A 17,253-nucleotide genomic window follows, 5' to 3' on the forward strand; every position below is an offset into this window, starting at 1 on the left:
AGACAGACAGAGGGCAACAGACCCGGATCCAGGGTAATTACAATTGTAACAGGAGTATTTGTCACAGTAGAATGTGAGCTGTGGGGGGGGCAGCAAAATCAATCAGTAAAAAAAAAATTAATTCGTTTTGACAAAATCTTATAGCACCAGTACAATAACCATCACAACAAATATAGGCTTCACATGTACAAAGGATAGGCAATATAAACAAAATAATCGGGATGGGGAGATCCAAAACAACGACACAGAAGTGCTAAGTGTGTGGGTTTATTATGTATTCACACAGGACGTGGTAGATAGCTTCACAATTTAATTTACATTACTTCCGATAAGCACGAAAGTTTAGATGAAGAAGACGGACAGGGTTGGTTTATGCAGTAGTGACACAGGTGGGTGTAGGCCTCTGAAGTATAGAGGTCAGCACTACACTGAAATACATGTTGCCTCATATATCGAGGGGGTATAGGAACCCGCAGTTACACAAAACAAAAAGTGCACACAACAATCTTTGAATTTTAACGGGTGCAAGTAATGATACAGTTGTGATAGGAAGTTCGACACAGGGAGTGACACAGGGTGTGTTTCGGCCAAAGAAAGTGGCTTGGTTGTAGCCGTCTTTGTGCTGGCCTTCGTCAGGAAAAGGGGCACCAGTGGTGGTGCTGTCCGTGCTGTCTGTGGGTGAAACAGAGCTGTTAGGATCTCGGGTAGTTGTTCGTTAAGTACTATAAGTATTAAATACGGGCCTAATTGTTGCCCACGTTGTACACCATGTGGTGTATCTAAAAGACAGCTTACCTGCCGTTCAGGGAAACAGGTGGGTGCTGTCGGGGAAGCCGCGAACAGTGCGGAACGTCCGGTGCTGGGATTAGCACTTGGTGAAAGGCTTTAGTTTCCTAGGGGCTGGCGTGGTTTGTAGTCTCACGAAGCCGGAGTTGGGCGTAATTGGACCCAAGTCTGAAATGAAAATTAAAAGCCGGTATAGGTAACCTGTGAGGGTCAAGTGCGCCGGGGAGTATGAAAAACTAGAAGAAGAGGTTATCAAGTTTAACCAACTTACAGTAGAGCGTAAGGTACAAAAATTCAGAAAAGATCTCAACAACTACGTAGAGGAGAAAACATATCCCTATCTAAAAGAAACTTATTACGAGGAACTCCAGCAACAACAGAAAACGAACTACAATAGACGTAACCGGATAGTCAATTTCTCAGGTAGTTCAGACACATCAAGCGAGAGTACTCCAGGCTCCCCCGGAAATGGCAGAAATCAGAACCAACCACCACAACATCCGTTTTTTCAGAGAGGGGGCCAACGGGGCCGCCCGAGAAGGCGCACTCAACAATCCGGACAATATATGAGGACGCGGCAGTGGTACTCGAACCAGCCCTAGAAACCATTCCTATCTTCAATTTGTCCTCCAGGCCATTAGCCCAAGCCGAACAAACACTGCTCGAGAGGGGCCTGTCCTTTGTTCCAGCTACCAAAGCAGACCCCTTCAATACGGAAGCAGAACTTAGACGGTTTTTCCGCACTTTGAGGTTAAAATACTTCTTCGAAGTATACATACCCAGCAAACAAGATCCAGCCAACCAGGGACCAGAGAGGAGCAAAGAGAACATCACAGGTTTCAAACCCAAATCAACCTTCGTACCCCCTCCCCACACTATCCCGAGTGAATTTGAGACATTTGAAAAAATCGTGATGAAAACAATCACCGACGGAATTAAACAAAAAAACTTCTACCAAGACAACCTACTACCAACGGAGAGACAATCCCTTAAGGACCTCAATCTGGACACTACTATTACCATAAAACCAGCAGACAAAGGAGGCGGCATTGTTATCATGAACACCACAGATTACAACCAGGAATGCTTGCGACTCCTCAATGATAAAACCTCATACAAAATGTTGAACAGAGACCCGACACCACGGCTGCAAGAAGAGATCATCAACCTCACGAAGCATGCCGAAGAACAAGGGTGGATTTGCCAAGAAGAAAGGATCTTCCTCAACAAAACACACCCGAGGATTCCGGCATTCTACATTTTACCTAAAATCCACAAGCACTCCACTAAACCCCCGGGCAGACCCATCGTCTCCGCCTGTGATTCACTGTTGGAACCCCTCTCCTTGTACACAGACTTTTTCATGAAGCCTTTCGTGGGTAAGATGGCCTCTTACCTAAAAGATGGCACAGAAACTATCAAGATCTTAGACTCCATACATCTGACTGATGAGTCCATTTTAGTCACCATGGACGTTGAGGCACTGTATACCTCCATCCCCCAAACAGAGGGCCTACAGGCTTTGGCTACATGCCTTGAAAAACGAGCCAACACCTCCACCATACCCACCAACTTTCTGGTCGAGTGCATCCGGATTGCCATGGGCGAGAATTTCTTTCTATTCGGCCAACAGATATACCAGCAAATAAAAGGCGTCAGTATGGGCGCCACGTTCGCCCCAGACGTCGCCAATCTCTACATGGCACAATATGAAGAAGATCATATCTACCACGATGATAACCCACACAGACCACACATCAAAGTCTGGCGTCGATACATCGATGACGTATTACTCATTTGGGAAGGAAGCACTGAAGGATTACTAGCCTTCCACCAATGGCTCAATGCACGGAACGAACACATCAAGTTCACCATTGAATGGGACCATCAAAAGATCAATTTCCTCGACCTACACATCTATCGGTCCGGAGAGACACTGAAGACGGAACTCTTCAGGAAACCCACCGACAGGAACACCCTTCTCCACTTCACCAGTTACCATCCACAAGGATTAAGATACAATCTCCCATATGGTCAGTTTCTACGCATCCGGAGAAACTGTTCAGACAGAGAAAAATTCAACCACCATGCACAACTACTACAAACACGTCTTGGAGAGAGAGGCTACCCCAGGAAGTCCATCAAGACAGCCAAGAAAAGAGCAGCCAACACCGACCGCTCAATTTGCCTAACGACCAAAGAAAGAGACCCGAACAATAGAACTGTTTGCGTCACCACATACAACCCAGTCAGCAACCTCATCAAAAATACCATCAGCAAACACTGGCATCTGATTAAAAATGAAGGCACCCTCGCCAAGAAACCACTGTTTGCCTTCAAAAAGAACAGAAATCTTAGAGATTCCCTAGTCCACACCTTCCTAGAACCTACCAAACCAGCCACCACACTATGGAACCTTCCACCAGTAGTGGGCCACTTCAGCTGTGGTAAATGCGTAGCTTGCCGTTTTACCACAAACAGCAAAACTTTCATCCACAAGAACTTGGTATGGAAACAGAACAGCCACACCAACTGCGAGAGCAAACACGTGATCTACGCCATCAAGTGTCCCTGTGATCTGATATATATTGGCAAAACCATTAGACCTGTCAAACAAAGGATTAATGAACACAGATCATGCATCAAAAACCAAGTCGAGGACAAACCCTTGGTCGAACACTTCACTAAGGAGAAGCATACCCACGAACAATTCACATGGACCGTGGTCCAACAACTCCAGCCACAAAGACGAGGAGGTGACATCAACATTGCCCTCACCAAACTCGAACAAAAATGGGTCCACAAATTGAACTCTGTGCAAGACGGCCTAAATGTAACCGTCGAATGGAAACACTTCTAGAGTACTCCCCCAAGTGTCCACCACGCTCGACCTATTAGAATGAACTTTTGTCCTGACACACAATTGAAACCAATGCTGTCCACCTTGTGAACATTATTGTACTGGCACTAACTTCTCTTGTACACACTGGACATCCATATCCTCCACCTTGTGAACACTATTGTATACGAGAGTCTATTTTGTTTAACTGTCTGTAGTGGTGGTCGGCATCCGCCCATCCACATGGCGCACGGAGATTACCTATGTTTGCAACCATGTATCCTACCTGTTATGTCGTGCAAGCATCCGAGAGCAGGAGTCCCGGCACACCGCACCGGACTACATTACCCAACATCACACACATAGTTCCGCCCTCTCATTGGGACACGGCGCACAGCCATCTGATTGGCCCAAGCTGGGTGTCGCCCTTGAATCGCGGGTTCCCATTCGCCTGTCCCCAGCCACTGGCTGTTATTTATACAGTCCAACACGGCTCCCTCGTTGTCCGACTCATCCGGCTCCCAGCAGTCCACGTCCAGCACGGCAGCGTACCACCCAGACAACAGTAAGCTCCCCTTGACTCCTACGCGGACATACTCCCCGGCGCACTTGACCCTCACAGGTTACCTATACCGGCTTTTAATTTTCATTTCAGACTTGGGTCCAATTACGCCCAACTCCGGCTTCGTGAGACTACAAACCACGCCAGCCCCTAGGAAACTAAAGCCTTTCACCAAGTGCTAATCCCAGCACCGGACGTTCCGCACTGTTCGCGGCTTCCCCGACAGCACCCACCTGTTTCCCTGAACGGCAGGTAAGCTGTCTTTTAGATACACCACATGGTGTACAACGTGGGCAACAATTAGGCCCGTATTTAATACTTATAGTACTTAACGAACAACTACCCGAGATCCTAACAGCTCTGTTTCACCCACAGACAGCACGGACAGCACCACCACTGGTGCCCCTTTTCCTGACGAAGGCCAGCACAAAGACGGCTACAACCAAGCCACTTTCTTTGGCCGAAACACACCCTGTGTCACTCCCTGTGTCGAACTTCCTATCACAACTGTATCATTACTTGCACCCGTTAAAATTCAAAGATTGTTGTGTGCACTTTTTGTTTTGTGTAACTGCGGGTTCCTATACCCCCTCGATATATGAGGCACCATGTATTTCAGTGTAGTGCTGACCTCTATACTTCAGAGGCCTACACCCACCTGTGTCACTACTGCATAAACCAACCCTGTCCGTCTTCTTCATCTAAACTTTCGTGCTTATCGGAAGTAATGTAAATTAAATTGTGAAGCTATCTACCACGTCCTGTGTGAATACATAATAAACCCACACACTTAGCACTTCTGTGTCGTTGTTTTGGATCTCCCCATCCCGATTATTTTGTTTATATTGCGCATACCCACCTGGGTAAATCGGGACCTAGCCAGGTGCCCTAAGATTGAAATACAAAGGATAGGCAAGACAAAGAGTTTGTGTGGTTTTAACTCGTTTATAGTGACTATTTCGAATGTAATCTTTTCGAATGCCATTTTCTCGAATCAATTTTGCCGAAAAAAATGTTTTCAAATGTTTTTTTTTAATTTTATGTTTAAAATAGGGGGGTTCCCACCAAACCCCCTTTTTTTAAACATGTTTTTACTTACGAAACCGTAAAAAAAATATAAAACAAAAAATAATACATTGAAAAAAAAAATGACAAAGTTTTTTCAAGATAATTGCATTTCAAAAAAATGCATTCGAAAATATGACCCGATACCGTTTTAACTATGTGATTGCAATGAAATGCATGCCCTGTCACAGCTCTGTGCATTAAGGACCTGCCCTCTGACATAACGCATAAGAAGTACTACCCCAATGACAAGGCCCTGCAAGACATCATCACAGCATGACTGAAATACAAAAACCCATATTATTATTGAGAATTTATTTAAAGGACATTGGATTGCACATACCTCACACAATTGTAAATCATCACATAGTAAATCTATCACCCCCACTCAAACATCTCAATGATGACTGTGTTTTCCACATTTCATGTTCAAATATAACTTTATTTGCAGTCAAAACGTCACCCGTGCCCTCCCTCCACCCTAAATCCCTTCCACCCGTGGCCTCCCTTCACCCTCAATCCCCAACTCCATTGCCCTTACACAACACATTCCCCATGTCCAATACCAGTCTATATTTCCGTGTGAGTTTGCCACGTCCATGTGAGGCTGTTGGGGATCGCAACAGTACTTGCCAAGAGCACCCATGGCCTCCCTTCACCCTCAATCCCCAACACCTTTGACCTCCTTCCACCCACAATCCCCAGCAATCATGCCCCCCTATACTCAATTCCCAACAACCTTTCCCTCCCTCCACACTCAATCCCCAAAGCCTATGGCCTCCCTTCACCCGCAATCTCCAATACACATGGCTCCGTTCACCCTCAATCCCCAACACCCTCGCCCTTACACAACCCCCAACCCCATGTCCAATATGAGCCTCTATTTCCATGGGAGTGCCACGTCCGTATGTAGCTGTTGGAGACTGAAACAGTACTTACAGAGAGTACTTTCAAGGAGGGTGAGTGGCAGATCCCTCTGTGGGAGTGACTGATAAGGAGCTAGCAAAGTCCACTCCTATAATGTGCTGGAGTGTAAGTGTGATGGCTCTCATCTCAGTCTCATGCGATGTAGACATGGCATCTGCCAACTCATGCACCCTCATCATAAGAAGAGTGAGGCCGTCCCATAGCCAATCCTCCCGCTAAGCCTCTGCTAGGAATTATATGCCTGCCTTGATGCCCCTTATACTGCTTCCTTCATTGCCTGATAAAGTCCCGGTTCTTATTGTCCATATATTCCTATGTACTTTATAATAAAAAAATTAGAGGCTGAAAAACACTAAAGCACTAGGCACTCTAGTGAGCTGCTAGCACTAGTCACTTTATTATGCATTATGCACTTTATGTGTAAAGAAAAGGTACATTCTTATTTCAAGGAATGGTAAAGGTTGTCATTAGATTTATGGTAACTCTGTAAAGCATAGTAATTTCAAAGTAGGACCTTTGTTAAAATCAATGCAATGCTTAAATTATGAGGACAATTTATTTTGAGGTTAGCATTTGTGTCGACATGATCACTTGATCACGATGTATGCAACTCAAAAGTACAGGGACTCAAAACCCATTAAAGATGTCCGACAGCATTGTCAACAACATTAAGTCCCATCTTCTATGTTTACTGTAGTAGAACTCTCTTGTCCCATTTCTATGTCTGTAGGCACATGTTTGCATTTAAACAATGTGGTGGTGGTAAAATGGTGTTGTGAACAAGCGGCAAGTAATGCTGCGAAACGCGTCGATTTTCTTGGGAAGCATGGAAGATGTATTTTAAACGAATAAAGAAGCCATCAATGATACGTTGATAACCGCCTACTTTTTGAAGCCTGGTATGAAGGAGAGTGCTCCTTAAATGACTGACGTTAAGCCGGTTTCTTTGAGAATATTCCTATGTATCTCCATCAAACTGAACATTTCCCAAATGACTGTGAGAGTTGTTTGTAATACAGGGGGCGCTCGCACACGAGCAAGTACTCGTAAGTACTGCTTTGCTGTGTGAGCTGGACCTTTTGCCTCCTGTTTATTGACTTTGCCAGTGAGGACTTCACAAGAGAAACTTTCAACCTTCTATCAGTGTCTTCTGAATTTCATTGACACTTTCATTGGCACTGCCTTGGACTGTGGGGATTGGCTCCCAGAAACAGTCCCAGGCTGCCTTGCTACATAATCAATTTCACCCGCGCACACGAGCAAGTACTCGTAAGTACCGCTTTGCTGTGTGAGCTGGACCTTTTGCCTCCTGTTGCCTCCTGTTTATTGACTTGCCAGCGAGGACTTCACAAGAGCAACTTTCAACCTTCTATCAGGTGACTGGTGTATGTGAGCATTGCAGCTTGACTTTACCAACACTGCCGCTGTTTGCCGCTATTCTGACGCCTGTTTTCTGTTTTCTCTTAGCGTCTTCTGAATTTGATTGACACTTTCATTAGCACCGCCTTGGACTGTGGGGATTGGCTCCCAAAAACAGTCCTAAACTGCCTAGCTACATAATCCATTTCGCCCACACATAGCACGCGCGCACACAAGCAAGTACGCGTAAGTACCACTTTGCCGCTTCACCCTGCAGCGGCTGAGTGGTCAAGGCGAGTTACTTGCTGTGTGAATAAAATTGTCATATCATTTCGCTAGGCTGCCCGTGGGATTTCTGTGGTCTATACTGAAGTACAGTGCTGTCTTGTCACCTCCCGGTAATTGGCTATTACGCAGTGTTGTTCCATGGCATTTTCAAGATACAACCTGAAATCGCAGATGCCTGCGTGCCTTGTTGGAAATAAGTTTAATGACTCCCCTAATGCCATTGGTGTAACACACGCGGCCCCCAGAGTCACTAACCTGACCCCGCGTGATCGTTGAGCTGACACTTCCTCAGTAGCGACCCAAAGACCTGTGGAGGCCATGATAAGCTCTCCTGTGAGCAAGGCTTCCAATTGTGTTCTAGAGTCCACCTCAAAGGCGAGTTTCAAACCTCGTGGAGTCTCAGATCAAACCATATTAGACTCGCTTAGAGGCCATGGGGTGCATTCTAAATGTAACAGACCACTTGTAATATCCCCAATTCTTTATCCGATAGATCATGGTGACTGTTCTGGCATTTCCATCTATGCCAGCCAGTGCGAGTCACCCATTTCTATAATGGAAGAACTTGCTCCAGTAAAACCCTAATGGACCAGCTAGCCTGCTCCCTTTCTTCATCTGCTTCCAGCCTACCTTCCTTTTCTATGCGCACGCCTCGAATCTCTAATAAAACAAACCAACAGCTATGTCCCCCCCAGCCCATGTGTTTCAATTTCCCCCCGCAATGTTGAAGTAGCTTTAACAGCCATCAATACTTCGGTGGTAACATTGGTAAAACTATTTGAGGTACTGGACGATAGGTTGGTGACTCAGGCTGTGACCTTGACAAACATGGCGGCCAAAATTAATGATACTCATGTCTTACTTACAGAGCACATGTTAAAATGTACAACCTATAGAGGAGCCACATACGTACCTCCCCTTCCTGTGTTTGAAGATGTCATATGTACGATTGTAGAATCCTCAGTGTCCAACATCATTCCTACTGAAAAAGAATCATCGTATATTGACCTTTTGGTTGACCCAGGTGATATGGGTGAGGTGGAAGTTGTTGCGCCCGCCATTCACACCGAGCGACCAAAGCAGACCATTCATTACAATAAAAAAATGCCAAAAGCCAGATTGAAGGCCCTCGTGCCATAGTAAAAAAAATCAAAATATATGGCAAGCATCAAAGGACCTAAAAGTACTCTAAACGATTTTTTTCAGGCTATAGGTGGTACTGCTCCATCGTCAACCAATCAAAAGACAGCTGTAAACCCAAAAACATCGAATAACACCCAGGAAGTAATCACACTGTGTTCCACATTACCAGCAATTCCCGGAATTGTGTGAACCGCGGAGGCAAGTGGGCTGTTAGTTCCTCCATCTCATTCCCCCTTGAATCAGTTGATAGATTCGATTATGGATACCCTCAGGTGTAGTTGCCAGTCTAATATGGCAGGCCAAGATGCAGCTGTTTGAATTGGGCTTTTTACTAGCTGAAGATTGCGCAAGGGCTGATAACAACTCTTATGCAATCACTCATAAAACAAACAATTACCAACATAGCCAGGCATCTGACTGTAGAAATACGAATCCCCAAATGATGTCATATCAGTAACCACTAGCAACGCTACCATCCAAAGAATTACTCATTGCTTGCTGGAATTCAAGGGGTAATTCACACTTAAAAGCTGCCATTTTATTGTTCCCACATGTGTTTCAAATAATAGCTCTACAGACAACATGGTTAACATCATCGCCTGTGTGGGATGGCTATGATGTAGTATTGTTACCTGCCAGGTCTACTGGAGGAAGACCCGCTTCTGGCCTGTTGGTGGTGGTGCACTTACAATCAGGTTTTTCCATTGAGAAGTGGAGCACTGAAAGTGATCATATTTTATTAGTGAAAATATCATGTGGTAAACAGAAATTTGCCTTAAGAAATGTGTATAGTAACCCAGCATCTCTAAATGAGGAGGCCTTTTATGCAGGGCTAAGACGCATATTGCAGCTTGTATACATCGCTAATGATATAACATATGCCATCATATTAGGAGATATCAACCTTGATTGTTGGAACACCAAACGCCACCCCGAGCAGGTACAGATCTGGTCATCCTTCATGGAAGAAAGACAGTATATCATGGTAAACAGGGCCATCCAGGGTGATAGTCCTGCAAAAACAACTTGGTTTTGTAATAATTCAGCAAGCACAATCGACTACATTTATGTCGATCAACTGTTATTCAAACAATTGCAATATTTAGAGGTCATCACTTTACCATACAGCGACCACAAACTGTTGGCCTTGACTGTTAAAAGCTATTTACATCCACCTAGGGATAATATTACCCCTCAGGGTCTAACACTGAATATGGCATAGAACAGGATAAGATGGACTCCTCCTAAACTTATATCATTTAAGCAAAACTTGGAAAAAATATAAATCTGGTGGCTCCTGTTCCTTATGAAGAGTTATTACATTTTTATACTAATACTCTAACTGTGATGAAGAATGGCCATCCAAAACACAAACAGACATTTGACAATGAAATAGCACTTAGACAAGCAGCCTATCGAAGGCAGAGAAGACATTTTATAGCCTTGGGTCTACCGTCCTGGCAACAGGCTTTGAATAACGCTAAATGTATATACAAGAATTGGCTTAAATCTCGCAAACATCTAATGTTCCAACACGATGGTGAGCGCATGGAACTTGCAATGGCAAACAAAATCTCTGCCGAGATGTGGCAATTACTCAATGGTCAGATTTCTGATAATCAAGCAGATGCACAATTGAACATGATCAGTGAGCCCAAATGGATTGATAATTAGAAAATCCTTTATAGCGACTCAAGTTTCATCCCATCATTATGCCATCCCCTAGACAACCCAGGATGGAACTTGAATTTCTCTGTGTTAGATATCGAAGAGTTAATTACTCATGCCAGTTCATATAGAGCTGCTGGTCCTGATGGAGTCACGAATCATATGTTCAAGGACAATCCAGCTGAATGGGCGCAAATCCTATATTGCATTTTCCAAGGCATAATAAAAACTCAACAAGTACCAAAGACATGGAAAACCTCCTTAATCATACCGATATTTAAAAAGGGAGATCCCATGTCAACACAAAACTACCGCCCAGAAAAATCTTTACCAAATTGCTACTTAAAGATTTTAATGCCTGGACACTTGATAACAATTTACATGATCCTAATCAGTCTGGGTTTGTTAAAGGGATGGGTACTCACTTTAACTTAATGTGCATAAATGCAATCTAAGCTCAGTGTCACAACTCAAAACAACCAATATTTTTTGTCTTTGTGGATTTGCACTCCGCCTTTGATTCTGTATCAAGAGTTAAGCTGTTTGGGAAGTTAATGAGAGACAATTGCCCTCACACCATTCTTGATATTATCTGATCACTACACACAAATATATCTATTTGTGTTAGACTCTCATTGAATGGTGTTCTGTCTGCACCGATTTACACAGCTCGTGGACTTAAACAGGGCTGCTCACTGGCTTCCTCTGTGTTTAATTATATTCAAGATCTTCAACATGCTTTCTCTGTGGTGCAATCAGATTCTCCCCAAGTGGCCAATGTACCTTTAAAACACTTACTATATGCAGACGACATCGTCTTAATTTCAAAAACGCAAGTGGGCCTCCAAAAGTTACTAATAGCCTTCCAAGAATGCATTCTACTAAATGAACTCAAAATAAACCATGATAAGACTCAGGTAGTTTTATACTCCCCATTGAAAGTACCTCGGAGACACTTTACCTGGGTGGTAAATAAAGTGCAATTGCAAATAGTCCCTATGTAAACTTATCGGGGCACATGTTTTGAACATTAAAAAACAGATAAAGAGTATTGAAAAAAAAATACTGCAATATGTCAAACACACATTATAATGCACAAATATGGGAAATTCTCCTTAAACCAGCATGGGCAAACTAGAAGCAGAAGGCAGTTTTTGGAGGCGGATACTACATCTGCCGATTTGTGTTGCACACACATGGATAAGGCATGAATTGGGGTTGGTCTCCTTAAGCACTCTATATAATTGGAGATGCTGCTCACTGTTCAGGAAATGCTTAATGTCCACCAATGTGAACATTGTTGTGAGAGTTGTGCCCACCTATATGTTTACAACTAAGCACTCTTTCATGGTTAAATGGGTACATCATGTGTGTAAAATTCTACCAAATAATGACATCAGTATTGAGTTATTGGTGTTGAATCCGGACAAAGCAAAAGGAAAGATATATAATATGGACTGGATTCATACATGCGATGTCTGTGTAACCTATAAGGAGGGTAATGCTAGTAGGTTCTCGCCAAAAAGAATGTGCATGTTGCCACCTTATTTAATCAGATCACCATCACTACATTATAGACAACCTATATGTTTACAACTAAGCACTCTTTCATGGTTAAATGGGTACATCACGTGTGTAAAATTCTAGTGAATAATGACATCAGTATTGAGTTATTGGTGTCGAATCCGGACAAAGCAAAAGGAAAGATATATAATATGGACTGGATTCATACATGCGATGTCTGTGTAACCTATAAGGAGGGTAATGCTAGTAGGTTCTCGCCAAAAAGAATGTGCACGTTGCCACCTTATTTAATCAGATCACCATCACTGCATTATAGACAAGCAATATTACGTCTACGTTTCAACATGTGGCCTGTTAAGGAGGTTTTGGTTAAACGTCAAATACTGGAAGCCCATGCAAATGTGTGTCGGTTCTGCAATAATGTCAATATGCCAGAAAATCTAGAACATTTGATTACTCAATGTCCGGCACTGTGTCATCGAAGGCAAATACATTACTTGTGTTAAGAAAGGAAGAAGGCAATGAATATGGCAAGGGAAATGTGCACAGAATCGCACAGTGAACAACTTTGAATCTAACAACGTGCATACAATACCCAAGACTTTCGTATACTAAGACCCAGGAGTGCAAATAGAGTGAAACAATAATACCAATATATGAAAAGGGATGTGGGGTAAGCACTTAGAACCTCCTTATGACTGAAAGGAAAGTCGGCAAACTCCTTACCCACTATGCTATTACAGATACTGACAGCGCTAAGCCCACGTAGAGGGCAAGCAAGGACAGGATCTGTGAGCTGACACTCTGGATAATACTGAATAAGGAACTTAGAAACAGTACTCACGAGGACCGGAAAGACCACTTGAATGTCAGTAAATTCACGAACCCAGTAGATCAAACAGGGACCCAGACGGCTATAACAGCAATGGGTGGAGGATAACTAAATTCATAAGACCCAAGTCAAGGGGCAAGTAGGAATTGTGATTATAGAATAGAGAGGAAAACAAAAGGCATTCACACAGGGACTAGTTACAACAGCACCCCACACCTAATAATCAATGGGAAATAAATGGAGAAGTGCAATGGAAAACATGGAATGGATCCCAATAGAAAGTAAGGATCAGGAGCGGGGAAAATGATATCACAAAAGGAAACCTTTCCCACCCCTCCAAGGAGAAAAGGCAGGAAGCTAAATCTAAAAAGGGAAAGACTAATGCATCAAGTTTTTCAGTAGCAAAGGACAGCATCAAAGAAATAGAGAAGACAGGCAAATTGGGCTGCATCAAAGGGTAAAGCACAGAGAAAGGCTGCCTGCAGACAGAGGAAGACAGAAAGGGAAATCCAGAAAGCAGAAATCAATTAAGCACATAAATCCGAAATCCAGGGCAGAGGAACAAGAAACAGGAACTAGGAACTAGGCGCAAAAGCTAGGAACAAGGAACAAGGGACCAGTCACAACAGGAACACTGCAACAATGACCAGCTCTGGACTGAAGCAAACTGAGGCTTTTAAAGCTGCTTAACGAGCACACCCCTCAGGTGTGCTGCCTGCTGCACCTGCAGCCACAGGTGTTGCCTATCCTCCACCCAACCTTGTCCTGCAAGGGAGGAGGTGAAGCAGTGAGCCAGGCATTCTGGGAAGCATAGTCATTTGATTAAAGTAGCATGCTGGCTGCCAAAAACCTGGAATGGATCTGGAAGGGAAGTAACTTGGAAAATAAGGTTTTAGCGCTCCCAATTCATCACAACACTGTAGCATAAGGTTCGGAGGAAATGTCCAGTAGGGAATAAACCCCAAAACATGCCCCCAAGTGGCGGGAACGGGAGCGAAGGGAGCGAGCCGTGACAACTTGTTGGGCAATCATTCTGAGCAATGAATATCTTGCGCTCCAGCTTGCAACCATCAAATTTTTAGATAGCCTTCAACTAACGGCTCCCTTAAATAATGTATTGCACGCTGTTGAGTAGTTACCATCTATCTATCACCAAGGTCTCATAAACATTGAGTTGCAACTAAACATTGTATGCTGAGAAATGGATACTGTTAGGTGCAAAGAATTGTGTGCTATGAAGAAGTTGATACTTTCAATGCTGATTCACTATAAGAGTTTTATATGCTGTGAAATTCAATGATATTATAATTTTACAAGATAAGTGTATCTTGATAGAATGTAATGATCTGTTAAATGTATATGTTTTGTGAAATTGGTCACATTTTAATGATGTTATATATGATGTGTTGTTACCAGGTTATTGGAAAGAAATCTTTTATGTTTTCATTTCTCTTTTCTGTATGATATGGTTGTTTGATGTATGTTAAAGATAAATATTGAAAGGTTGATTAATTTCAACTAAAACAATAAAAAAAAATACAGGGGGTGCACGATCAAGAGGCTGATCCCTCAATGATGCACTTGCACCATGCACTGCTCTGCCATCATTGTAGTGTGTGCCGTTAGTGTCCTGCAGATGTTGATAATGCAGTGTGTGGCCAATGGATAATGGTGAGGGAGAGTTGGTAAGAGGCAAAGGGTGGGAAGGTGAGAGGAGTCCAGCAGGTGAATGTACTTTGACACAATTCTATCCAGACCTTTTTGACCCGGTCCCCATCAGAGCTGCAGCCTGACTGTTCTAGTCAACCTCACCCCCGGTCTGCAGTGTTACTTGGCAGAGCTGCCACCTGAGGTAGGAATTCCTCCAGGCCCTCATGTGCATTCAGGAGCAAGAGTTTGTGGTCTGTTTGTGTGCGTGGAAGAAAAGGTACACGTATTAAAGGAATCGCCTAACGGGCAAAGTACCCATACATCTCACAAAAAAGGAGTATGCAATCTAGCAGGAAGTGGAAAGACAGCAGCTACAAGACAGCAATTGCCATTCAATGTATGCCCAAGGCAGTTTGCTTTCGATGAGTAGGGGTGTAATGTCTGTCCAGCAACTAGAAGTGTTAGGCAAGGTTCATTTTCGAATGTCACAATTTCGAATGCCTTTTTCTCGAATTAAAAATGGCAGGAAAAAAAATTCAAAATTTTTTTTTTTTTTTTTAATGGGGGGGTTCCCCCAGCCCCTGTTTTTTGATTGACCCTTTTTTACTAACTAAACCCAAAAAAAACATATCAAATAAAAAATATATATTCAACATTTTTTTTTCAACATTTTATTTTCTCGACAAAAAGGCATTTGAAATTGTTCATTCGAAATTTTAACTGGATACCGTTAGGCAATGCCATAGGTGCATGTAGTTTGCAGTCCACGGCGCACAGTACAATGGCACTTTAAAGCATAGAGCTTCAAAGATGGGTGAGGGATGTTAGAAGGATAAGGTAGAGGCAAAGGATAGAAGGATTACAGGACACCTCATATTCAACAGATATTTATACAACTAATGAATACACTTCCCTTGACGGGCTCCTCCTCTTCCTCCTCCCGCCTCTTGCATGACTTAACCCTTTGCTGTCCTCCTTCTCCCTCGTAACACCTCCCCATCACATATCTCCTTATGTTCAGCTCACACTTACTCAATGAGTCTGCATGGTCTCTTGATGAGTCGCTGAGGGCGTCCCTCAACTGGGTCTCCCTCCCCTACTTCCTCTGGGGTCGGGGGATGGCCCTCTGCTTCTTCGATCTCTCCTCCGGTTACATTTAGCCCTTGCCCAGTGTCATCTTCTGGCTTGAAACGTCAAAAGAATGATGCATTTCTCGTGATGGCCTTCTGTGCGTGGCGGCCGTTACCATGAATGACTTCTCAAATTGTCCAATTGACTGTAGTGGTATGCTGTCTCCCCTGAAAGATTCTTGCTTTGGACGGCACCAACTCTTGCTTATTCTCTGTAAGCCTAAACTCCAGTTCCCCCATGATGTTAATGGTCACTCCAGTATCGATGAGGAACATGTGCATGACTGTGTCCATCATTACCCTCACTTTCAGAGCCTCGCTGCTGTCATGTGTTCCCTGGAAGAGGTTCACAAACTTGTTTGTGAATTAGGGGTCCAGTCCCTAGGAGAACTCATCCGAGTTGGAATATTGGCCCTCTGGGTAGCCGTGTGCCTCTTAGTATTATTGCGGTTAAAATAGTGTCTCGTTCACCGATGCCTCACTGTATTCTCCCCCTTGTTACATTGATTGTATCATCCTCCTCAGTGGTTGCAGGTAGGACTGGTTCTGTCTCCACTGTGGGAAAGGTTGAGCTGGTCTATATGGCATCCTCCAGTTGTGTGGTGTTGACTGTGGTTGGCGCGTCGGCAGGATTGGTCTCCCTTCCTGGCACACTGTCTGGAAGTGACCTTCTCTGCCACATCTGGTGCATTTCTGCATCACTGCCGGGCATGGTCCTGCGTGTGGGAACGTCTGAGCACACTGATTTCATGACCGTTACAACCGTGGTCCTATTCTGTGTTGGGTGTATCCCTCTCTCTGCGGTGTCCTCGGCAGGGTCTGGTGGCCTGTGGTGTTTCTATCCCTTTCTCTGCCACTGGTGAATGCAGCAATTGTCTCTTCTCAGTCCATTTTCTTTTTTGCCGTTTCAACCGCGGAGGCCTGAATTACCACTCTCTCGTGCACCCTTGCCATCTCTATCACCTCATCAATCGATAGGGTCTTCTTCAGGAGTTGTTTCCGGAATACGGATGGCAGACATCCCTCCATGACATGTAGCCGGATCGCCTCTTCGTCAGAGGAAAGAGAAAATTGGCAGTGGACGAGTTTCTGTGAGAGTTGCGTGATAAACTCCTCCACCGTATCGTGGGAGGCCTGACAGCATTGGTTGAACACATATCATTCATAGTCCCTGTTTGGTTGAATTACAAGCTTCCTGTCCAGTGTGGCGACAAGAGTCTCGTACGTGTTTCTGTCTCCTGGTGGAATGGTCTTGATGATGCAGTTTATCTCTGTCCCAGCCAGATTTGGGAAGATGTCATTGAGTACCGCAGACTTTTCTTCCCCTGCCACCTTGATGAAGCCGACTAAGTCCTTGACCCATATTGTCCACCTGGGTCTTCTGCCCACTTGTGGTATTAGGCTGAATGGTGCAGGTTTCTGTAGGAATGCCACGCTGCTTGCAGTGTGCAGTGGTGAGTCCTGTCCATCTTCTTGGTCC

Source organism: Ambystoma mexicanum, chromosome 10 (assembly GCF_040938575.1).
Source record: "Ambystoma mexicanum isolate Mex_15411 chromosome 10, UKY_AmexF1_1, whole genome shotgun sequence".
Classification (NCBI taxonomy): Eukaryota; Metazoa; Chordata; class Amphibia; order Caudata; family Ambystomatidae; genus Ambystoma; species Ambystoma mexicanum.